At 42.5% G+C, this 25,038-nt stretch overlaps 1 protein-coding gene across 13 annotated transcripts in view; it reads left to right on the top strand.

The window, feature by feature from the left end:
• The window catches only part of TSPAN4 (tetraspanin 4), a 378,614-nt gene that overhangs the window by 285,622 nt on the left and 67,954 nt on the right, over nucleotides 1-25,038 (top strand). The window contains exon 1 of one of the 13 annotated variants that reach the window (XM_072339197.1): nucleotides 3,514-3,550. The exons of the other annotated variants lie outside the window; for them this stretch is intronic. The gene's annotated coding sequence lies outside the window, so the exon portion shown is untranslated. Of the gene's footprint in view, nucleotides 1-3,513; nucleotides 3,551-25,038 lie in introns of those variants that run through there. 13 annotated transcript variants of the gene reach the window in all.

The raw sequence follows: 25,038 nt of genomic DNA, 5'->3' as shown, positions 1-25,038 counted from the left end.
GGCGATACTAAAGGGCAAGGTAATGGGGTAAGATCCTTACACTGACAAGAGCAAAATGTCCTTGACCCTGTGCTCCATAGCTCCTCCAAGCATGTGGACTGCAACTCAAAACATGAAAATGGGCAAGGTTGCTCATTTTCTGTGCAAGAGTGCACAGAGATAAGAAAAAGCAGAACCTTAGGGGACAGGATCCAGGTTGTGTTGTATACCCAGTGACCATGCTAAGCCCTAGCAGCAGCCATGCTACTGAAAGTGGTGTGCTCAGCCTTTCCCAGCTGCAGGCCTTGCAGATAGTGTCTGCTCGGCAGAGCTCTCCAAGTGCCTTCCCACTGCCCTTGTGGGAACACAGCTACCCCACACTCAATGCCAGATAGGCGTGGAAATGTATGTGGTATCAGTATATGTACCAGTATCAGTACATGTATATAATGATGCTAAATCCATACAATTAGTTTCTGCAATTCTTCAGAAGTGTTAACAGACTTTTTAAAAAGGGCAAGATTGCTGCTACCAAAGAGCTGTACTTTGCTTTTCTGTTTTCCTTCACAGCTTTACAGGGTGCTTCCATCTCCTTTGAGTTTCTCTAGGTCTCAAAGAAGTGTCAGTGTTTGCAGTAGGTCCCTAGAATCATGGAGGGGAGCTCAGGTTGTGAAGTTGTGCTGTTTTAATTTGAGGAGGCAGAAAGCCAAGGCAGGTGGACAGTTGAAGTACCAACAAAATAATAAACTAAATGCAGTTTCTGTGTCCAAGCCTCCTCAGCTTTCAGTCAGTTCCCACTGGGACACTCTGTTCCAGTGCCCTTGTTCCATTTGACTTTCTTGCAGGAGAATTGGAGAGTATCCAATTTTAAAAATTACCTTCGCTTTAATTTATTCTGCTTTGATGTTCATAGCACCATATATCTAATGGTCCCCATATCTTTTCCGTAGTCTCCGAGGCTATAATTTACCTGCCCAATTTCTCAAAGGCAGATACCACTTACTTTAAAAATTATGTATAATTTTAATATCCCTGTGTTTATATAATATATGAAGTTTGTGGGGTGAGGGAGGAAGGGAGAGGATTTATGTTTCATGATCGCTTCCAGTCATTTTAAAGACAAATGATTTTTGGTTTTATAGAGACATTTAGCAGGAATCTGCACAGGTCCAGCATATTTAAGGTGACTTCCACGTGGCAAAAAAATGAGCAAGCTGTTCTCCTTTAGGGCTTAGTGCTTTCCTCACAGACCTGGGTGTGATCCAGCTAAATGTATTCTTTTTCTCTGAACAGGTTGGCTTTTTTTAAAGAACAGCACTGACGATAGGGGAGATGAGGAAAAAAAGACATGTGAATTAGGAAGCACTGGGTTTTAAATGCCAAGGTTTAGAAACGGAGAGCTTGATTCCACATTCCTGTGGGACATCTTTATGTAAGCCTGGAAATGCAAAAGGAGAACAGTGAAACAAAGCAGTAGCACCTGGTAAGGCCCCTTTTCAGAACAGGTTAAATTTGAACAAAGATCAGATCCAGGGCCTTGTTTCCCACGTGATTGTTGGGTTGCAGGAATGAGAGCTGTATCTCATGAGAAGAGAATCACGGTGAGAATTAAATCCTGAAAGCTGGCCATGTGAAGCACAGGCTGGCTCAGAAAAGCCAATGTGAGTGAGATGCCCCATGGTGCATGCAGCTGGGGAAGCAAGCTGCCATCCAAGGCGAGTGCCGATTCCGGACCCTGTGGCTGCCCACAGCTCCCTGCTGCTGACCAGGCACAGCAGGATCTCCATTTCCTGATATCACTGCTGCGTGCTCACTGCTATCTTCGCATTACAAAGATCATATATGGTGGAAGAGGAGATGAGCCAATTCTCTGCAAAGCACGTTAATACATCTTCTCTCACACATCTACTCGCTGCAGAGATACCCATCACCTTTTGTTTTCACATATGCTCAGGTGGAGATAAATGCTCACGTGGCTCATGGTGGGATAACTTTCTTAAAGCCTGCTGGGAGAAAAGAGAGCTATAGAGATCTGACTTTATGAATTCTGATTGGAATACAGCAGCAGCAAGTATAATTTAGCAGCTATTAACAGTAGAAACATAATGTCAGACTAATGTTTCTGTTTTGGTCTATGCCTGAAGCAACTGGTCGGGCTTATGAAAGAGATAACTTTTCTTACTGCCCAAAATTAACTGTTTTAGGAGAAAGAGGAAAAACAAAGATGCTATTCGTGTCATGACTGTGCCACCCCACAAGATCATCCTGGGCAATGTGGATCAATGTCTTGGGTCTTCCTAGCAAGCTGTCTGATCCTTTTTCTTCCTCTTTTTCCTTTTTCTTCCGTAGTTGACAAAGTAGATTGGCTCTAGCTCACCCCTCCTGGCATGCCATATGTGCTGTGCAGTGCCCTTCTTTGCTAGATTGTTCCTGCCTTTGTGGAGGTGGGAATTTATTCCTGGAATCACTCCAGCGTCCAGCTCACTTTCATTGTCTTTATTAGGATGGACTGCAGCCATCATTGGTGAGAGTAGCAGTTGGTAGGAAGCAGGAGATAACTGCCTGAAATGAACTCTGCCTCCGTGGGGCACAAACTCACTTGGTGGCATCACAGCTCTCTCATTCCGGCTTAAATCACCTTCCTCCTTCTGGGCAGTAGCTGTTCTTAAATATGTTCAGGAGACCATATGCTCAGCCTGCTCCCCTGCCACAGAATCAAAGAATGGCTTAGGTTGGGGAAGGGACAGTCGAGATCATCTAGTTCCAGCTCCTCTGCCATAAGCAGGGCTGTCCCTTTCAGCCTGGCCTTGAATGCCTCCAGGGATGGGGCATCCACAGCTCCCCTGGGCAGCCTGTACCAGTGTATCACCACCCCTTGAGTAAAAGATTTCTTCATAACATCTAACCCAGATCTCCCTTCTTGTAGTTTAAAGCCATTTCCCCTTGTTCTGTCACTATCAGACCATGTAAAAAAATTGGTCCCCCTCCTGCTTGTAAGTTCTGAGCTCCAAGCCAGTCCCAGGCTTCAACGCTCTGCCCATAACGCAATATATGTTCACTCATGCAGACCTTCTTGGATGGTATCCCCGCCCTATTGGTGCAGGATGGCTGGTGCAAAAGAAGAAATCAACTTTCCTGCTTGCTCACTAACTGAGCACAGCCCCCTAGGCCCAAAGAGGCATTTGCTTCCTGTCTGACCATTCCTGCATCCAGCACAGCTGGGCCCACATTGCTGCAACAGATGCAATGGTCTGATCTTTTGTCAGCCTAAACAATGTTATTCTGTTTTGTATGTTTGTTTGGAGATGGGTTATGACTGTGAAAGTACAGCAAAAGCTTCTGAACACTCTCCATTCTGTGTAAGACTAACCAACTCCAAGTGGCTTTTTTTGAGCTGAGTTTGAGCAGCCCTCTGGAGTATCAGAAATGGTTCAGGCTGAGCCTGGCTAACTCCCCCAGCTGCAGGCAGTTAACTGATGAGAACTAGAGGTTGCCAACTACCAAGGGGAGGTGAGCATCAGAAGAAAGCTGGAGGTGCAGGCTTTGGAGCTGTAGCTTGAGGGTGGAAAAGGTAAGAAAGGAAATAATGGCTACAAAAATATTTTGTGAGATTTATGGGGGATGGTTGGAGGCATTGATGTTTTGGGTACAGTTGTGCCGAAGGCTGGGAGACACTTGGCTTTCTGTTGCCTGCAGAGGGGAGAAGCAGCCTTGGAGTCAAAGGAGCATCAGAAAGGGGAAAAACCCAGCAGTGGTTTAGATGGTGTGGGATTTTACATTTGGAAAAGTACGAGACTGCTGCAGCCAGGCAGAAAGGTCATGTCAGCCTTATGTGATGCTTAGATGTCTCTAAAACTGAGGCACGAAGGGTTGGAATGCTTATGGGGGAATAGTAGGAAATATTTCCACTGGATACCTTTGACTTCTGTAAAGCTGGTGGTGATAGCCAGTGCTGTAGCAGTGCGTACGAGGCTTATGTATTGTGTTGTTGAAGGTTAGTTTTGCTATACTATACTTTGTAGCTGCGCATTTTGAGGGGAGATATATTGTAACAGATTTAGTTACAGGAGGCACAGTGAGCGTTTTGTGTCTTCTGTCTTGTAGTGAGACTCATGTTCATGGAATCATTAAGGTTGGAGAAGATCTCTAAGATCACCTAGTCCAACCATCTACCTACCACCAATATTTCCCTGCTAACTGGCATCCCATAGTACCACATCTAAATGCTTCTTGAGCACTGATGCTCTTGAGATCTCTTGTTAAGTGTAGTCTTCTGAGTTTCCTTCTTGGTAGCAGGGTGCTGTAAGCAAAGATTGCAGGGCTGGGACATGTGCTGCCTCCCACTCTGCCTTGCCCGGGGCAGCTGTGTCCCCTTGCAGCTTATTAAATCTGCAGCACAGCTGGAGCTTCTCTGCCTCTCAGCTCTCTACTCGAGATAGCTTGGCTCTTAGGCTCCTCTTTGCTTTCTCCCAGACAAATTTCTTCTGTTGGTGCAAAGGAGAAAAGCAGGAAGCTCTTGCATTCGACCCACTTCTGGGTATAGGAGTAAATTGTAACTATGGTCTGGACCCCATGCTTTAGGCTGAGAGCAAAGCCTTACAAACCTGCAAACTTGAGCCTGCTGCAGGCTTCCTTTTGCCCTGCAAAAGGGAAGTAATCATACATCTTTTTGCCACCTCAGTGAGCAGGGAGCTTTATTAGAAAATGCTTTCTTGTGTCTGTGTCCTGCTTGGTTTGTTTAGCTCTGATTAGTTAGTAATTGTTTCATTACTGTAGAAATAGATGTCAAGTTATTTCTTATGTTGGTGTCTTTTTTTTCCTCCTTCCCCTATTGTTTTGTGAACATTTCTTGTAGTTATTTGCTGCAGGGAAAAAGTGGAAAAGGCTGTGTAACAGAAGGCAGAAACTGAGAAATTGCCTTTGCTTTGGAGAGCTCTGCTTGTTGCCTTCAGCTGGCAGCAGCGAGTCCATCAATATTACATTCAGGTGTGAGCCTGAACGACCCTCATCAGCCTCCTTTCTTAATGACCCCAAATGGTCAGCTGTTACTGAGAGGGGACAGAGCATTTAGAGCTTCTGGAGGATGGTGTGGCAGAGAGGAAGAGGCTCTTGCAGTTGAAAGGGGTAAGAAGAATGTGTGTGGTTGCCATGGGTTGGCTGTATGTGTTCCTAAAAAATAACCTAGGACTCTTCTAGAGGCTGGGATCGTCAAAAGCTCCTGGGAGTTCTTATGTGCACAGCACTGCCATACACTAACAGTGTGAAAATACTAGTCCATTGGACAGAGGATGTTGTTAAATCCTGCTCTATCCTTTGCCCTGTGTGTCTGGATGGGAGAGGGTTTCAGGCCTAGTGCTTTTAAATCTGTTAAAAAGAATCTGTGATGAGTGCAAGGCATTGCGGCCACAGCTGCATTCCTGATGGCAGAGTTGAGTCTTGCATCCTTGTGACCTTCTGTGGCTGTGTGTCGGGCTGGGCTCTTCTCAGCTGGGAACGCTGCTGATGCTTCGGTTTTTATGGTAACTAATGAAGGCAATAGACCCTGTAAATTCAGGCTTCCTCTTGCCACACCAAGAAGGGGATGGACAGATGCTTTTTACCGGAGTTAACTTTAATGCAGAGAAAGGAGCTGCAGAAGAGATCTTTGCATGTTATGAACTTGATGAATTATGCACGAAGCACAGCAGTCTGGTATCAGCATTGCCAGTTATATGAGGGGGAGAGGCTGATAGCAACAATTTACTTCACAGGCTTGCCATGACACAGAGAAGCAGCAGTGCAGGCTGCGAGGCTGAGGAAAGGAGTGCAGTTCCTCCTTTGGGCCCCTGGGGTTGAGATATGTCATCTGGCAGCAGGGGATACAGGGCTTGCCTCGAGCTAAGTGTGGAGATGGGCAGAGAAGGTGGGAGGAGATGTCAGCCCTGTGAGCTGCTTGGCAGAGTTGCGCTGACTCCGTTGGGCTGACAGCACCTGGTGTGTGCACATTAAAATCTGCCATGTAATGGGATGGGAAGGCTGACACCAGTGTATCGTGTCAGGCACTGTCCTGCAAAGCAAAGGTGGTTTAGAAAGAGGAAGCAGCGGTCGAAGGAGAAAATCTCATTGAGGGTAAAGGTTGACCACAGAAAAATCAAACTGCGGCTCCTTAATATGAGGTCTGTCCCTGTGTGTGACCGCTAGCTGGCAGAGTTCCTGCCTGTCAGATGTAGGGGACTGGCTCCAGTGGCTTGCCAGGAAATGCAGTGCCCACAAGTTCTCTGTGCCTTCATAAATCATCTACAAAAAGAAATCAGATTCTGTTCTTGCTGCTGGGGGTGCTACCATCCATTTATCAGACAGCTGTTTATTTGTAGGGGTGACGGTAGGAACCTGGTTAGCTTGTAGTTGTGCTTCTCTTTCAACAAGATCTGCTTTTCCCATTGCTTTCTTTAAGTTTCTAGGTTCTGGTCACTCAATAAAAGGTTCAAAATCATAGGTGATGGAAGTGGGCTGCATTGCTATGAAGCATCTGCATATCAAGATAATATACATCTGTCTTAAAGCATTAGTTATTCTCACTTTTGAAAAGCACTGTAGAAGTGAGGAAGTCATATGTTGCCACTCCATGGTGGTGTTTTCATGTTCAGTTTGCAGATGGAGAGTCTGAGCTTCAAAGAAATGCAGTCCAGCATTTTCAAAAGCCTGTTGTACTAAGAAACAAATATTTCCTTGGCCTAAAGGATTCAACACAAACATTGCATGTTGCTACAATTTCTCATTCTGTACTGCTCTACTGTATGTAGGTTGTTAAGAGGGTGGCTGTGATTGGCTGGGCCCTCTCTTCCCAGTCTGTCTCAGAATCCTGGATGTGATGAGGCTGTGTATTTGAGTCTTAAATCTTACTAACCTCAGCCACAAGCAGCACAAATGGATCTTGTTTTACTTCAGGCTCGCAGAGGATGCTCAGAAGCAGAAGCGGGGAGGAAGCCTGGTGCTCTTAGAGAAAGGTCTTTGTCCTTGTCTGGATTGCAGCAGATTTCATGCTGTGAATTCATGTGAAGCTTTCCTTGAGGTTAAAAATGTTGGTTTGGTTACTGCAAAATGGTTAAAGAACACAGATCAAATTAGAATTCTCTAGCCAGTGAACTGGCAAAGCCTTGATTCTGGCTATAAGATATCCCTGGTACACATGCGACACAGCAGTGATACACTGCTGTGATTTTAATCAGGATTCACCAATTTGTTCTATTTTCTGTTTACTGGTGTGGAAAAATTAAACCACTCCTCTAAACAACTGTGAGCAGTAAAATACATATTGTGCTTTGTTTCCATTTTTTGCAGAACTACTTTATAATACAATTAAGTATATGCCCAGGGAGGTATGGGATTGAATTACTGGATATCTGCCTTCCAGCACTCTCACTTTCCCTTAGATACCCCATACATAAATTATAGGAGTCCTTTGGGAACCAGGCATTTGTATGTGTGTTAGCAAAAATATCTGAAGCTGCACACAAACATCCTCATTTCCAGAGATGTTTTGTTGGTAACTTCTTACTAATCCAAGTGCTATGAATATGGGCTTTAGATCTCTGCTCAAGCAAGTGTTTATGAAAATCTGTTCCGCGTGTGAGTATAAGAGACATCTGGGGAAGATGTGAATCACATACTCTGGCTGAGCTTAAATAAAAAGGAAGAGGGGAAAAATAAGTCTATTAGCTGAAATGAAGGCTTTGGTAGTCCTTATTCAGGCAAGGTGTTTGTAATCTGCAAATAACCTTCTTTCTTTGCTTATGTTTTTTTGTTTTTGTTGTTTTCTTTTAATTTTTCAGTACTTTATGGAAGATGAGATAGATCTCATGTTTCTTCAAAGATGCCTAGGCAGAACCCACTTCTTGCTGGGAAAGAAATTGAGGCCAACATAACATGTACTTTGTGTCAGCTTGGTTAAGCCTTCTATTGTTATTAAGGTAGTCACAGTAAAGCATAAGTAAATTTTTCATAGTGTTCATCTTCTGAGTTATCCTGGATTTTAAGATAATCTAGAACTAAATAAGCTGTTTAAGTGAAAGTAAGTGTGTGCATAAGAATGTTTGTACTGAGTTAAACAGAACAACTCTGACCAGCTTGACTTTTGAATTTGCATCATTAACTTGTATATGGGAGCAATACAGAAAGGTATGACAAAAGTTGTGGAGACTCCATAACTAGGATTAGTTTGACTGATGTTGATGTTCTACCTTACAGAGACTTGATTTAGGATCTGATTCAAACCAGGTACTTCAAATTCCTTCAGAAAGAGCAAGATAACAGTGGCTGCACTCCCAAATTGCTACAAGGAATATGTTCTTAAAGGTGCCTATAGAAATTTCTTTTCCTCTGATGGAAGAGAGATGGAACAGATTCTTCAGGTTCATTTTGTGCTGCTGACTAGAGGGCTATTCATCATTGATGCTTACCACCTTTTAAGGATCTTGACTCCACTCTGAAACATAAAACATCCTTACTCTGTATATTTAGCATATGCTCCAGTTGCCTGAGAAGGGTTTATTTCTTCATCAGCTTGACTGATGGTTCAGTCTCAATTTTTGTTCACATCTTGGGCAGGATTTCCCTTCTGGCACTGGACCAAGCCAGGTTCCATGCTCTCAGTCTTTGCTTATACACAGAGGTGAGCTTGTGATTGCTGAGATTATGCATAGATATTTACCTAAGGATAATAACATGTGCTGTCTGTAACCTCTTTCTCCCCCTGGCTTTTCTTTGAATATCAAGAGGAGAGAAATGATATGACTAAAGAGGTTTCCTTTGTGTCCCCCTCAATCTTTCAGGGAGAGGGGAAAAACAACAACAACAACAACAACAACAACAACAAAAAAAAAACAACAAAAAAAAAACAACCATGGAGAACCATGCTGTGTTCTCCAGCTAAAAAACCCATTCAGACAAAAGTCCTAAATCCATATTAATCACCACCACCTTTAATTTTTCAATCATTGCTTGATTAAATTGCTGCCTAGATCCATCCTTTCTGTGATGGGAGCTGGTGAGTTCTCTGCAGCAAACTCAAACAGAGAAGTAATAAAGTGCTTTCTGTCATAGGCACTCCCCAAAGCACCAAACACAACACAAGTTATTAAAAAAATATCAAAGAGTGAGCTGCTATAAACTGTGCAGAGAGGAAAATCTTGATTGTCCAGGGAAGTGGAAGAAGATTTTAATTTCATATCTGCAATTACAAAGGCAAATACATCTGTATAGAGGGTATTCCAAAGTAAAAAAGAAATGAGCAACATCCAACAGTTAAGACTGTGTCAAGAGCTAGGTTTTAAATGATTTTACTGCTGTCAAAGGACATATATCTGTAATTTTCTTTCAGTATGATAGTCAGCATAAAGCACGTCTATTTGTTAATACACTTGCACTGATCCATGACCACTCACTTTTAAACCTTCCCTCCAGGAATACAGACATTCCAACAGCAGAAGTGCCCTGATTTCCTTTGAAGGTGGAGTTCTACTTAAGCAGACTTAGACTGATGTGCAACTCTCTTCTGATGCTCCGTAATGGTCAGGAAATTTGGATGTGCTGTCAAAAGACTCATCACTGGACCTGTGGCTTTGTGCCACCCATGGTCGAGTGGTTGAGATGCTGTTCCCATGCTGAGCCCTTGCTTGAGCTCCCAACCAACAACTGGCATTGCAGTTGCTGGTTATCTTCTTTGAAATGTAGTCTGGATCTCTTGCAATTACACAAGTCTACAAGAAGATACTTACATCTTGTCTCTACCAGATTTGTAGATATTTGTTGATACAAGCGTATGTCAGACAACCTTGCTCTTGCTAGGACGTGTCACAATGCATGTTGCTGTGTTCTGACACAAAGAACACAACTTTTTTTTTTCTCTCCCCCTAATGTGGTTAAAACATGAGTCGATAAAGAGCCAACATAAGCTAAATCATTATAAGTCAATTTTAAACCAGTTCAGGAATTTCCACACTATGGTTTGTGTGGACAACTATTTAGTGAAATCAATTGGAAAATCAATGCTCGGCCTCATGTTTGTCAGTTTAACTAGCTTCCTTCTTATTCAGCTCCCAGCCAGCCATAGCTGGCAAAAAACTCCAACATAACATTATCTTAGGCTTGCAGTCTTCATTGGCAAAATAATTAAGAAGTTGTACTTCCTCTATAAGGTTTGTATTGTGTAGAACTTTATCCATGTATGCAAATGAGTGATGGAAACCACCTGTTTAATGCTAAACAAGCCTGTGGCTACAGCTCTCTGAGAGCAGAACATCCTCACTGATGAGATACTGGAGTAGGAACTGAGCGGAGTGCTCGTTTCTACCACTCCATCTCTCTGTCCTTTTATTCCCCCAAATAGCTGCAGTAATACAAGTCTTGCACACAGTCTGTGAGGCCTTTTTTCATTCATTTGTCTTGGGAAGCTTTTTAAGAGTCAGAGATTATAAAGGCAATAAAAATGCACTGATTACAGCCACTGGCTGCTTGGAGGAGAGCTGGCATCTCAGTAGCACTCTGCTATCATGCCTGCTTATTTCAGCATGTTCCAATGGAAACCTGGAGCTGGTGTTGCAGAGATGAGGCTGGACTATCAAAGAAATCTCTCATCATGCAAAGCTTCATCTAATTATTTAGCAAGTACCTTGGAAACTTCACAGTTAAGGGTGGATTCTTTTGGTTAATAAGGATGTGATTTCTTTGGGGGATATGTTTCTTTCCTTCATTTTCTTGTGCTTATAGAGGAATGCTGCTAATGCAGTGGGTTTGGTACAGTGCTGACTTAGTGACTGCAGAAGCTCTTCTATGAGAGCTAAAAACTTGAAATGGGGTTGCAGCAATAAAATTCCTGCTTTCTGTAGCTTTCCTGTTGAAAGGTTCAGGAGTGAGGTATGTTTCTGTACTGCTACCATATGTGTATATATGCTGACCTGCCTTTGGTTTCTGCCATTGTCCGTGGTGCAGGAGCAGGGAGCTGTGTGGGTGCTTGCTACATTCAACTGTACAGCAGGTTACCACTGAACCAAGGGCTTCTCTGGATTATACACGTTATCCTGCTGCTTTGCAGCAAAATGCAATTGTCCCACAGTGAGCAATAACATTTCAAAAGCATTTCATAAACATTCTCTTAAAACAAACAAACAAAAAAACCCATCACAACACAACAGCGGTGTTTCATTTTTCATAAAACAACACTGAGGTCTCTTTGTAGACCATGGTAGAGAAATTACTGGAGCAGTGGGTCTGAGTTTCTATCCTCCCCTGCTTTCTTTCCATTTAGCATCTGGGCTGCCTTGTCTGCTCTAGCACTATTGTTTGCAAATCTGTAGTGCTCATTTACACTCACAAACCCTTACTGTGACAGGCTGTGCCATTAGCTGCTTGCTTGAGAGAAGGAGCCAAAAGCCGAATATTTCCATCAGGCGATAGTTTGGTTGTTGAAAATGTCAGCCAGTATATCTGTGTGCTTACCTCTGGCTTTCAGAAAGCACAATCATAATTTTTAATTTCTGCAGGTCCCTGAGGGAATCCTACTAGAAAAAGCTGATAAGGGAAATCACTTCTAATTCCGCAGTATGTTCCATCCCTTCACTTATCCAAGTATTATTGTATTGTACCAGCAGGCTCAATGACACCTTACTGCTCCCTTGTCTTTTCATGCTCTGTAGTTGTTTTAGCCATTTCATTAGCATAACACAACCACGGTTGTTATTTGGCTGTCATGTCTTGGGATGCTGAGGCCTTGAGGCGGGTGTGGGGTTAACTTTTGCATCCATTGTAATTATGTCAGGTAATGGAAATTATTGCAAGACTTCAAGTGTGAGCTTTCAGAACAGGCAGGCACCTGTAGCCAGCATTTTTTTAACCTCTTGAGGCTGTCATGCCCAAGCAATCATGCATCTTCTAGCCAAATGGCAGATGTTTGCTTCATCAGTGGATCATTACTGTAGCAGGGAGATGGCATTATAACACATGATTTCTTTACTGTATGATCTGAGTGACTTCTAATGTAGTTGGGTGAATGAAAAATTGAAAAGGATCTTTACTATCGATAAAGTCATTTGCTTTCAGTTATAAGTTTATAGGTATAGCATAGATCAAGAAGGTGCAGGACATACAGAGATGTGGACGTGCTGATTCTTCCGGCTTTGTCAGGTTTGCCTCTTTGCTTTCCTAACTTTGCTCTTCAGCAGTTTCCTTCTGGAAAAATTTAGAAACTGCTGTTAGCAGAGAAACTTGCAAAGCAGTAGAAGAAGGATCTGTGGGTCTTTATCTCAAGTACTCTTGCCCATCAAGTGCCAAAGCAGCAAGTTACACAGCATGGCCAGACTTTAAGCAGGACATCTCTGCTGTGTTCTGTTGAGCTGTGTGGATGTCTGCAAATGGGCTTTGGGGCATATTGAGGGGGATCTGCACAGAAGTGCTTTATCACAACAGAGCGTTACCCAGCCACAGCAATCTGATTGCTCTGAGTTCTCTGGAGTGACCATTTTGGTGATAACATTCCTTTCTGTCATTTGTGATCACCTTTCACATTTGCTTGAGAACCTTTTGGCTTTTCAGTGTTTGATTACAAATGCCAGAGTTATTTAGGAGAACATACGCTGTCAGTTTTGATTTGCTTCCTTTGTAATTTTAACAGACAGTGTTCTGTGTACGTGTGACACAGATTACATGGTGAAGACTATGGTGCGTAGTGGGGCAAAGCGATTGTAAGAGTAATAATGTCAAGTGAACATCTATCATGTTGGGCTGTTGAAATTTATTGAGAAGGCAATCCTTGTAGAGGGTGTAGACAAGTTATGGGAGTTGCTGATGTCAAGAATGAGAAACAATGAATGTGATTTTATATATAATGCAAGGTTTGGGATTATTATTTTTTTTAATTGCTTTGAAACTGGAGGAGGAGCTGAGCAATGTAGTAAAGGAAGATGCAAGAAAGATAAAAGAATCAGGATACAGAATGGCTAAGGGGTGACAGAGGTAATTGCAGAAAATAGGGAAACAGCCATAGGGATGATGGGGGGAAAGCTCATTTTGACCATGTTATTTGAACAGCTGGGGACTGCTCACTTAGGTGGACAAGGGGGAGAGCAGGGGCCTGGAATAGGAAACCAGTAGTGAAGGAGTGCTGATAAAAACAACAGTGCCAGATGTAAATTTGGTGAACATCGCAGAGCTGTACATTATGTATCTGCAGAGGCTGCATGCAGGGGATTTTGCAGCTCAGGGGCAATGTTGGCCGCCTTCAGAAACAACGGGGCTGCGAAACTTCTGTGCAGAGAAAAGCTGCAGCTCAGCTCCAGTGTGGCCAAATTTTGTTGTTATGTCTTTACGTACTACACTCCGTGCTGCCAATTGTGGGGTTTTTGTTTTTAATGCCATTGTTGTGGCAACAGAATGAAGGAATGAAGAGGTCTTCTGCCCTTCTTTACGTTTTCCAGAAGGGAAGTAAAGTAATATTAGAAACAGAGTGAACAAGACATGAAAACATGGGATAGGAATAAAATACACAATTGTTCTCTCTCCCTCAACAAAACAAGATGAACGGAAGGTGAGCAGATTCTGTTGTGTAGAAGCCCAGCAGTCTTCTGGAACTGTGTGCTTTTATGGGGACGTGTTACAGTGACATATGGTAACTGCTTGCATCAGCGTCCTTCCAGGGAAAGCACTTACATCAGTAAACAGTCCTAACACTCTTAAACATGGCATATTTATGTGCAGGTTGTTTTTGTGTTCAGAACTGACAGGAGTCTCTATGGCACTTGGGAGTACACATCATAAAAAACTCAATAGGCTCTTCCTTGCTCAGTTATCTGGAGATATTTCTGCATTTTAAAAATAGCCCTACCACCTGCAAGTGGATACAGTGCTAAGAGGAGAAGAAAAGACCTTCAAGCAGTTCAGAATGGTTGAGGAATTTGTCTTCAGCGTCAGCCTTTTGTTTTGCAAAAGATCGCTTTGTAAGTACTGTGTAGCTATAGAGCCCCATAAAACATTGGTAAGGTGAATTGGCTGGTAACCTCCCACCAGAAGTCAGGGGAGGTTTGAGTATGGCTGTGCAAGAGAGACCTGACTGTGGCAGTGTTGCCTTTTCCTTCTGTTCTTTCTTTCTTATTCACTTTTAGGTATATTTGGGGGAAAAGCACCCAAAAGATTTGTTCTTACCAGCTCTCCCTAGCCTGCCCAAATATGCGGTTCGTGTGCTTGTCAGTTTTTTACACCCGATTTGAAACAGCAAGAGAGGATACGCTGGGAAAAGAGAGAGAGCTGCCTCTTTCTTTTCTTCTTTACAAATGCTTGAGGTAATCCAAGCAGGAGTCTTTCAGGAGGCAAAACTTTATCAATAGAGCCAGCCGGCATTATAGATGGAGCCTGGTTTGGTTTGATATTCTTCACGAACAAACTCAGAAAGTGGAATTTAAAAATAAAGAAAAAAAAGAGAGAGATTCAATTATTTTACCTTCATTACACTTCATGCTGCTGCTTCTCCCCCGGAGAGTACTGGAGAGGCTCTCTTACTGCTTCAGATTCTTCTCATTTACAGAATGCGATTGTATGAGTTGACCAAATTTTCCAAACCACTGATCTCACTGCACATGCTCTGCTGACTTGTTTCTGGTTTATCTTTAGGAAGTTAGCAAGTTGCATAGAATTGACAACAGTTCTTTTAATTGAAGACAGTTAAGGGGCCTGTGTGTTGCTTTCCTACATCACTGCTTGCTATGTTGCCTGCAATTCTGGTGGAGGGAAAGGTATGTCACATCAGGAAAAGTCTGTGCATGTTTGCATAGCTTCCTTGAATTGCATACACCGCTACATGTGATTTGCACTTCAGGGACAGACTTAAACTACTTCTTTCTCACCTGGTGTGCCTTGCTGTAGGTTTACCCCATTACAGCACAGACAGCAGAAAGCATAGGTAGCAGGGGGGACCTGGGGGAGGAGGGCATGAGTAACACACAGGGAAGCCTGAGTGGAATGCAGCTGTGAATAATGCTCTTCTAAAATTGCCTCTGGCTTCAGCAAGGTAGATGACATATCTGGTGCAGTGTGTTGCGCTTCAGTGGTTTGTCCCCCTTGCTGTGCCCATCCGGCATCGTATAGAAATTTCCTCCGTGGAATGAAACTTGTTGAAGTGCTTTACATAGGCCAGATGAGGCTGGAATTGCTGCAGACTTCCTCTGTCTGTTGCCTGGCTGATGTTTTTCCCCCAGTCAATGCCAGAAGGACTTTGGCTGCCCTTGCGTCAATCTGTTTGCTGTGGGACAGGTGGTGGTAGGCCATTCTGGCACCCAAGAATGAGCCAGTGCCATCAGTAACAGACTGTAGTGAGCATTTGCAGAGGTAAAATGTAATGACTGGGGCTTAGCACTGCACAGGATGCGGTGGAACGCTCTTGTAATGTCTCCAAAGCAGCTCAGGGATAATAACCATATAATAACCAAGAGGCAGTGAGCAGTCTCTGATCAGTGCTTCAGCCACAGGGCCAGGCAGCCTCCTGCTTCCCTGTGGCCATCAGTTTGGAGAAGGTACCAGCTGAGTTCTGCACAAGGTCTTTGACACCTGCTTAACCCCACGTTGAAATTCTTCTGCCTGAGCCTGTGTGCAGAGCTGTGGTGTACATGCTATGAGGCACCTTGAGAAAAGTTGACTCTTTTTCCTTGTGGAGCTTTGGAGAGTCCATTCTGCTAAGGACAGAAGTGGGTGCAAAAAGAGAGGAGCACAGTTTCTCACTTAGTGATGCTGAATGTTTCTCCTGCCTGTACAAATATTGCTACTATTTAATTCAGCAGTTTGAGTTGGCAACAGCAATAAAGTCAGCAAGCAGATGCTGTGCAGAGAGAAATTATTTTTCTGCCTTTGGTTTTCTTGCCCTATAGCAAAGTTTCATTGTGAGTCAATTGTGTCTGTAATAAGCTTGGCTTTCTAAGAGCTGCTGTTGGGTAGGAGGTAGGGGAAGTTTCACCGTAAGCCTCTTGTCCCCTTTGTCAGTGTTAATTTCCCATTTCTGGCTGGCTGTAAGAGAACGGTACGCTTGTTTTGCCAATTTGAGAGTGAGGGAAGGTGAAAGTTTTACTTGTTGAAAGCCTTGAAGTACATTCAGTATGCTAAGTGCCAAGTGCTATTGTGTCACTGGCATCATGGGGGTTTGAGGACATTCCCAGTTACATGCAGCCCTTGCAGACTCTCTGCACGCTTTGTCCTGGATTGCATTGATTTAAACAGGAAGGCCTTGATGTTTGAATGTATTTAGAGTAAAACAAAGCTGTAGGATTCCTTCCTAAGCCAGGGTTTTTTCTACTTCATGCTGAAAAATGTTGTACCACCTGCAAGACTCTCCTGAACTTGTCTATTGAGTGAAAGTAAACGTGACAGAATCAGCCTGATCCCAAATGAGAACCTCTTTTAATGGGATTGAGTGTTGCCTGGGGAGGTCACTCCTGAAGAAGGAGGTTGCACTGCAGGGCAAACCATTGCCTCTTTCTCTCTAAAATCTCTTCTGCTCTGCCTATTCTAATGTGTGAGATGGTGCGGGCATGTTGAATGTACAGAATTCTGTGTACAAAGCTGTCAAGGTAGGCCTGACTGTGCTTTTAGTGGGCTTGTGAGAGAAGGATGATGTTTTACATAGAAAGCCTGAAGAGAGCTGACTTCAATACCACGTTGAGCTCTCTGGAAATGGTGTCATGCTTTGATCACTCGGAGGTCCTGACAGGAGTATTTATTTAAGAAGCTAGTATTTCAGAACCTAGATTTAGCTATTGCACCATCCACAGCTATTAAAGATTACAACTTAGGATAATTATTCTTTTAAGAACTAGTTTTTGTCAGAGCGGAGTAATGTGCAGCCCTGGCAGCACCGAATGTCTTGGTGGTGCTTTAGCGCTTCCTTGTAATCAGTCACTCTAATGCTGCGCAACTGAGCAAATCCCGTGGCCATTTCATCCTGATAAAATGGAAGAGATAGATGAGCTTTTCCCTGCCCCTGGAAAGCTGACAACAAATCTCAGATTCACCGGACCAAGGAAGAAGCAATTACCCAGACAGCAGCTTGCCAACAGCTACATTCTCCCTTAAAATAAAAGAGCATGGTGACATTGTATTTTCATCATCTTTCCCTGTGCTGCTGCAGTGAAGGGAAGGCTTTCTCTGGAGCTTTTCTCTAACTTTTTTCTGTTTCCAAATCTGTATTTTCTTTGTTTGCTTATTATCTCCTGCCTGAACACAGTTTTTCTATACAATTTTGAACTAGAAAGACAGACGTTCTGTTAAATTGCAGACTTCTTCGAGAAAATCTATATGCCTCTGCAGTGGTGTTTACAGCTTTGTTTCTTGCGCCGTCATGGGTCGAGGTCCAGCATGGAACAGCTGTGCAGGGTGTAGGTGGTGCTGGTGGCATCTGAGTGAGCTTTTTAGGAATGGACAGAGGGGTACTGGCTGAAAAAATGAGACCACACATCCCATATATTGTCTGGCTCAAAGTAACACACCTGACCCTGAGAGAGAGCAGCAGCACATCAGCTACTCTGTAGGGAGAACGCTTCTCTCCTAGTTGTGGCGTGGCTGAGGTAGATAGGAAGAATACTGGCAGGTCTGTTTTTTGGAGGCTGTGCGAAAAATTTGAAGCGTGACTTCCAGATAGTATATCATTGAATCCATAGCATCAGATAGCTTGGACAGCAGAAGCCTGCTGAGTGCAAGTGGGAAATGTTTTCTAGCATTGGGTTTCTTTATGTAGTCTGGCAGTTTTCTGTCCCTTGAGGGGAAGATACCTTTCTGCCCGTTTTCTCTACCAAGTGCGTGCAAATGCTTTCTTTGAGCTTCATTCTCTCTCCATAAGGAAATCAGTCATTGAGCAGGAAGAGGTTTTGGTTCAGTGAACGCAGAAGGTCTTCAGTGTAGGGATGAATGCGGGCTTCCTGGAAAGTAGCAAAAATTGCTGAGGTTGCATATCTCAGGATGGAAGGACAAGGATGGCAAGGGAATATTCATACAGATCACTGTATATGAAGGGAACTAAACAGAGTAGGCTATTTACTCAAATGACTTTTATTTATATTTCTCTCCTCTATCTTTCCAGTTTTATTTGAAGACTCTCATCCATCCTACTTATTTTCCTTGTCTTGCAATATTTCAGACATATTTACATGCCTGTCCTTTTACTCTTGTGAGCAAGCATTGCAGTGGCCACAGATGCTCTTAGAGGAATGTGGGAAAGAGAGGAACTGGACTGAAGATTAAATACTTATTTTGTTGTTTTCCTGGGAAAAGTCCACTGCAGTAGCATGGTTTTTGAGACATGCCACGTGACAGGAAAGATCTCATCATTCTAGATTCAGCAGCAAGCATTGCTGTCATTTGATAAACAAAGCTTACCTGCCATTGGTGGAGTGAGAGAACCTGCTGGACTGAAATGCCTGAAAAAATACTGAAGTGATGCCACTTATGTATTCACTGTGTTGTTTGAAGGCGAGCTGTTAAAGCAAAGCTCCAACGAGAGCTTTCTGTCCCTTTGGCTGTGTTTTGCCTGTTAAACGATTATCAGAATTGGTATGGAGACTGCTGAAATCATCTTGAGACATTCTCTCATTACTCAGCTGCTCGTTTGCAATTTGAAATCAGTCATTTAGCTTTAAGTGGCTAAGGGTCATTAATTATGAGCAGGTTCTTTACAGTACAGCTGCAGACTGTAAGTGTCATGATGATGAGGTATTTAAAAAGATTTTTCCCTTGATTCACAAATACACTTTTTAGCCTCAACTTGAAATAAGAGTCTTGTTGACCCCTTCTTCCTTACTATCCGTAGACTCTGAAGTTCTAGTTAACCCAAGAATAGTTTGGCATCCAAGGTATCCTCTTCTTGTTTGAATAAAGTTATGCTTTTCAATGTTTGACTGCCTTTTCTTATCCCACATCTCTCTCTAATCTTATTCTCTTGCCAGTCCCCTCCCAGAAACTGCAGTGAAGCAGGTTTATTCCCTTGCCTATTAAATCAGCATTAAATTTCTGCCATTTCTGTTTTGGGGGGCATCCTAGAGTTAGCACGCAGCCTGGTGTCATAAGGCCCTTCTCTAGTTTTCCTCTCTTCTGAAGGCTGTAGCATTTATATTTGGAAGCTTTTTATTTTTCCACCTGTGGCATTTGAATCGCAGTACACCCTGTGGACATTTCAGCTTTGTCAGCTTGACTGTTATTAAGCTGTAATCATTTATCATCACTGGCAATGATTTTATGACTGTATTTTTTTTAGAAGGAATCGCTGAACATTTATTGGTAAACTGCTGTGAGCACACGAAAACTTAAGATACATAATTTATAAAGCTGTATTTATGTAGCAGTGCTTTATGATGGAAGGCTGTGTTGAGAAAGAGTTTGAGGTGGTGGTTTATTTTTAGATGAGACGGAAGTCTTTGTTTCCATCCCATTTCAGGCCCCAGCACAGAGTGACTGAGAATCTCCAGAAACCCAAAAGCTTTTTTCCCCTCTAATGGCAAGAGAGAGTAAGTAAATAAAATTGACACACATAAAACTGCAATAAACTACAACTGTTTCATGAATTTATAACGTGAGGGGGCAAAGTAATAAGCTATAAATTCGTGTCAGTCATCCTCCCTTATTAAGAGCTGCCAAGCAACACGTGTGACAGGCAGTGCAAGAACGTGTACAGCTGAATGCTTTCCACTTGCTGAACTGGGAGGATTTGATTCCTCGTGCTCTGTGTGTATTTGCACATACATGGGGCTTTAATAGTTACACGATAGCGTGGTCTTAACATAAGGTAGGGGAAAAAAAAAAAAGCAATATGTAATTTTAATTAATAAGGGTAGATGAGTTAATTACCAGATCACCTCAGGGAGGATCATGAAATTTCATGGTCTGCCATTTGCAGTGAGAATTACCTTAGATCTGCCTTTTAGGAGACTGGGCAGCATAGTAATTTTCTGTTGGTCACCCCTGTGATCCCTGCACTGATCAGAGGTGGGGCTGCCCTGGGCTGCAATGACCTTTACAGGTGTCTGGTCCTTCTGGGCTGCGGCTGTGGTCAGGGGAATTCCAATCAGTGCTGCTAACGGTGCTGGTAAAGGTGGGCTTAGACTAAGCTACACTGATCTTTAGATCCTACTATTAGCTTTGACATCTAAAGTGACATCAGTCGCATGCCACCTTAAATGTCCAAAAGTTAGTTGCACAGATCTGAAGTGAGAAGAAATATTTGCAGCCTTTCTGTGTTGAATCCTGTAGCATGTGACAAATGGAGATGAGATTTATTCCAGAAATCTTCAGCAGTTGAGATGCTGACAGCAGTATTTGTAAGACTAGAAGGGCACTGTTACGCAGCCTGTGGTGCAGACTTGTTATTTAGACAGTGCCAGTGAGAATGGTCTATACTCATTTTTACTTCATAATCTTTGTGCTCACTTTGGTGGATTGCCCAAAACAGATAAAGCCAAATAAAATATGAAGGCAAGGGATGCTATGGGCTCTTCTATCTATATGGTGCAGTGACATTGCTGGTCAGAGATGTGTTTATTCCAAAGCAGCTGAAATGCTTCCATAGCAGATAGCTGGTTGGCAATAAGAAAAGACTGTAGCGTTTCCTTTGGGGATAACTAGTGCAGAAAAAAAAGATTATTTGAGGTGGCATTCATTCCTGATGGCTTGCTGCCCGTGCTTGGAAGTGGCTTGGGATACGGCAATTGTATATGAATAGCACCAGTAAGAGTGCAGAAAAGTCTCAAATGTGCTATTGCATAGCAAAGCCTAATATAAATAAACAATCATTAAAAATTACTAACATAAAACAAGGGAATAATCTTTGCTTTCTCTTGTACTCCCACCCAATTAGAATAGTTGTCTTGACAAGGCATTTGGACTGTTGGAGTGAGAGATGCTATTCTGGGCATAACGCTGGTTTTGTTACAAGAGACTGCTTACACGGCATTGTTAGGCAATTGCAATGCTAGTTAATGCTTTGTTTGCCTGTGCAAATATTATTAACAATCCATTTAAAGGAATCCATAAAAGATTTGGAACTTTTTTTCCTTGGTTTTCTGGTGGTGTTCAGTGAAAGCAGATGAGCTTCGTGAAGTGAGGCTGCTTATCATTTGGGTGTGATTGTTGCTCACAACTCTGTTATTGATTAGGGCATCGATCCTAAAAGTGGCAGAAACTCTTCCTAAGGCCATATGAACTATTTATTGATGGAACTATTTCAGAAAGTCTTTTAATGAAAAGCTTGTGGTGGTGCATGAATTTCATCATTCTCCCTGTCTCAGTGAATAGCTAAACCTCAGTAAAGGAAGGTCTTAGTGGGTCATAATGCATTTCAGATTTCATTAGTGGTGCTACTGCTTGTATGCTTGGCTGTCCTATGTGGAACTATATTTATATCTTGGGTACCCTGGTTGGGGTGGTTTTGTTTGTTTAATACAGAAAAGAATATTGAGACTGTTTGCATTCATTTCACCTGTGAGCTATTAGAACAGTCAAGAGTTTAAGTTCCATCCTGGAGAGTAATGGGGTTTTCATAGTAAAATGTGGCAATGGGGAAGCCACAGGGAAACAAAAGGAGAAGAAAGAATTGCATCAGAGTCATCTGAACCAGACCTTAATTGCACAATTTGCTTTTGTACGTGAGGCATTAATACCTTCAGCTAGTATTCCAGATGTTACATAGTTTATTTTATTCCCAATACTAACTCCCCCTTTGTGTTGCTTTCATTGATAGATGCTGTAGAGTGTTGTTATTCAGCACTGTAGAAGTATCGTTAGCTCTATTGTTAGCATGAATATGAAGGAGCCTGTTAATAAATATCAGTGACCATTTTTTTCATGCCTTATTCAGATAGGAGAGTCACGCTGGAGTCTGTCACAGAGATTCCTAGCTATTATGAGCTGGGGTATTGTGTGAAAGTCCTACTGCTTCCTGAAACCTTCCTGTGCCTGCTGGAGATGACTCATTTTACAGAACCATTAAGGTTGGAAATACCTCTAAGTTTATCTAGTCCAGCTGCCACCATGTCCCTCATTGCCACACCTCCATAGTTCTTGAACACCTCCAGGGACTGTGACTCCACCACCTCCTTGGGCAGCCTGCTCCAGAACCTCACCTCTCTTTTTTCTCAGAAATTTTTCCAAACGTTCCAGCTGAGAAGGCCTTGGGCCACTCAAGGAGTGAACTGCCAATATGAGGGACAGTCTGCAGTCCAGCATATTTGTCTTTGAAAGGACTAGGACTTGTTTGAGGCAGGGCAGGTTGCAGGCGCATCTGTGATGGGACCAAGGGAACAGAGTGCAGTGCTACTGGCATTCCCACTAACCTGCACCTCTGGCCCTCTGCCTGTCATCTGACAGGCTTCAGAGCATTATTTGGCCTTGACCCTAAATATCCTTGTATCTGTGTCATTCTAGTGCCACCAGCTGCTGAGCAAATGAGTGAACATCAGAAGGACAAATGGCAGGGGAGAGTGTAGAATAGTTGTATTCTTCAGGGGAGGATGACCTACTTGATTGCTTAGACCAAGAAAACCAATTTCTCTTTGAAAAGGTCTCCATCAGGAAAATTAGCCATTATCACAGTGAAATTACATCAGCATGATTTGAGACCTGTGGAAAGGATGCTCTTAAAACCAGCCTTGAGCTGTAAAGAGCCAAACACATGAGTAAAATCAGCATCCCCAAGCCTCCTCCCATTTCAGGATGAAAAAACAGGGCTTGTTTTCCTGATCGGCCTCAACTTTCAGAAAGAAGATTAGCTTCTGCCAGTGTGCATCATGGGAGAGCCTTTTTTCAGAGTATTTTTAATCAGATATAGGCTTATATAGTTGAGTCTCTTTACCTCTTGGAAGCTTTTGTGAGGAAGGATATCAGCTTTAGCTTTCCCACAGTATCAGCAATTTACTCTTTTAGATACACAACTAATTTTACATTCCAACTATAGCATGCATCTATATGCACTATAGGGGTTTCTATAGTAACCAGCCCTGTGCTATCTGCATACCTCTATGGATGGATTAGACATCCAACATAAAAATATTTTTACTAGCATTCTGCTTCAGTCTGTGCCTGTTAGCACATTTGAGAAACAACTTGAGCAATATGAAAAACTCTTTGGGCACTGTATTATGAAATCTGTTTACTTATGTTTGGTTTTGTATGACCCTGTCATCTTATTATTTCAGTATATCTCAGTCTAAACCTTTTCAGAGTCTATAAGAGAGAATGATACTGCAGGACACCAAATAATCTGTATTATTTCTTGTGCAAGAAATTTGTGGTAAACCAAGGAACTGAACTGTGGCTCTTGGAGTCATTATTTGGTGCTCATTATCCTTAGTTTCTCTTGGCATCTCACCAGATGGTTTGGGTAAAATTCTCTGTAGATAATCTCCTTTCCAGAAATCTCAGTTTCTACATTATATAAAAGATCAGATTTCACCATTTGCTTTGTTTTCAGTATTTACCAGCATGTATGTGTCAACAAGTGACAAAAATTGCATCTAGAGCTCCAGATCTGGTTGCTTCCCAGTTTATGCTCTGAAGACACTAAAAATTATTATTTTACAGAGGGCATAGAACTGAGATTGCAGAGCGCATCCAGTTTTCTTCCATTTCTGCTTCTTTTTAGAAGCTTTAACTTCATTTTATTCATTCTGATTGCAGACCCGATGTGTATATTCCTCTTTAGGACTGTATCGATTTCACTGCAGTCATCCCAGGTGAATTCAGAAATGACGTTTGAAGAGCAGATGAAAAAGCTTTAACACTTTTGCTTTGGCAGAGGTTAAAACTCTAACCTGGAAAGAGACGCTGACTGATTAAAGTCAGTGGCAGTTAAGCACATTCTTAAAAGCTTTGCTTGATAAGCATGCCATTGAGCATATTGAAGTGTTTTGGTGAATTTTGAACCTGTTAAAGGAAAATACAGTTTTTATATTGGGTGTGTTAACTCATAACTGTTGTAGTTCTGTTCTTTTGTAACAGTAGTTGATAGATAACTACGATTTAGAGGAGCAAGTGCTTAGGAGAATACAGCTCATAAAGCAGCAGGGATTAACTGAAAGGCTTTTTATTCACTTTTCCATTAGCAGGATGTCAGTATGATATTCTGTCTTTTGACGTCTTCAGTTGGCCCTGAATTTACTTTAGTTGTATGGGGCTGCAATTTAGTGGTGGAACTCAACTGGGAAAGGATAATGAATTTCTTAGGGCTTAAGCTCATGAGGCTCTTTCCTCTGCAGGATAACTGAAAAAACAACTTTTTATGTTTTCATTATTGACACTATGAAAACAAATGCTTTTCTTATGATATTTATTTTCCCATAAGCTCCAAAGTCTGCAGCGTTTTTAGGCTTGATAAAAACACTCTTGCTATTTGTTAGGCTCACACGCTGGATGGAATATCCTAAAACAAATCTAATTTATAACGTGAGCTCCTGAAGTGCGCATCTTCAAACCTGTGACAGTGGCGAGAGAAAGCAGTGAGAGTATGAACCCTAGGACAAAGCGCAACATCAGGTTTGAAATCATTCTGAGCTCTACACACTGTGTTGTACCACTGACTAGACGGCCTCTTATAATGGAGAGGCAGACAGCACGAGAATCAACTTGAAAGAAAAGGCCTCATGCAACAGTGAGGCTGAGCCCTTGGCTGCTGCTGATCAGGGTAATGAGTGATCTGCCATGCTGGCTGGCACTAGTGAAGAGGGAGAGTTATGCAGCTCTTAGAAGATTCTGGCCACTGGGCACATAAATAATGACCTATATTGCAAGATGACATTTTTTATATCTGAACCTTAAAATCTCTTTCCTAAGCAAAATGCAGAAATGGAGTGGCTAACAACTAGTTTCAGAGAGCTTTTAATTTTTAATTGCTCTGCACTGCTTATCTGCAAAGACGAAGCGACTGACATTTGAAATACTTTGTGCTTCACTCAGATGCACTCTTCTGAAACATCTTCAAAGTCATAGAGATATTAGAGAAGAGTTCAAGAGTGGGCTAAAATGACACCAGAACAAAATGAAATTTTGGCTGAAGTTAATATGCTACAC

The sequence above is a fragment of the Excalfactoria chinensis genome, chromosome 5 (assembly GCF_039878825.1).
Source record: "Excalfactoria chinensis isolate bCotChi1 chromosome 5, bCotChi1.hap2, whole genome shotgun sequence".
Taxonomy (NCBI): Eukaryota; Metazoa; Chordata; class Aves; order Galliformes; family Phasianidae; genus Excalfactoria; species Excalfactoria chinensis.
The sequence above is the reverse complement of the archived record's forward strand: the minus strand, read 5'-3'. Positions and strand labels throughout refer to the sequence as shown.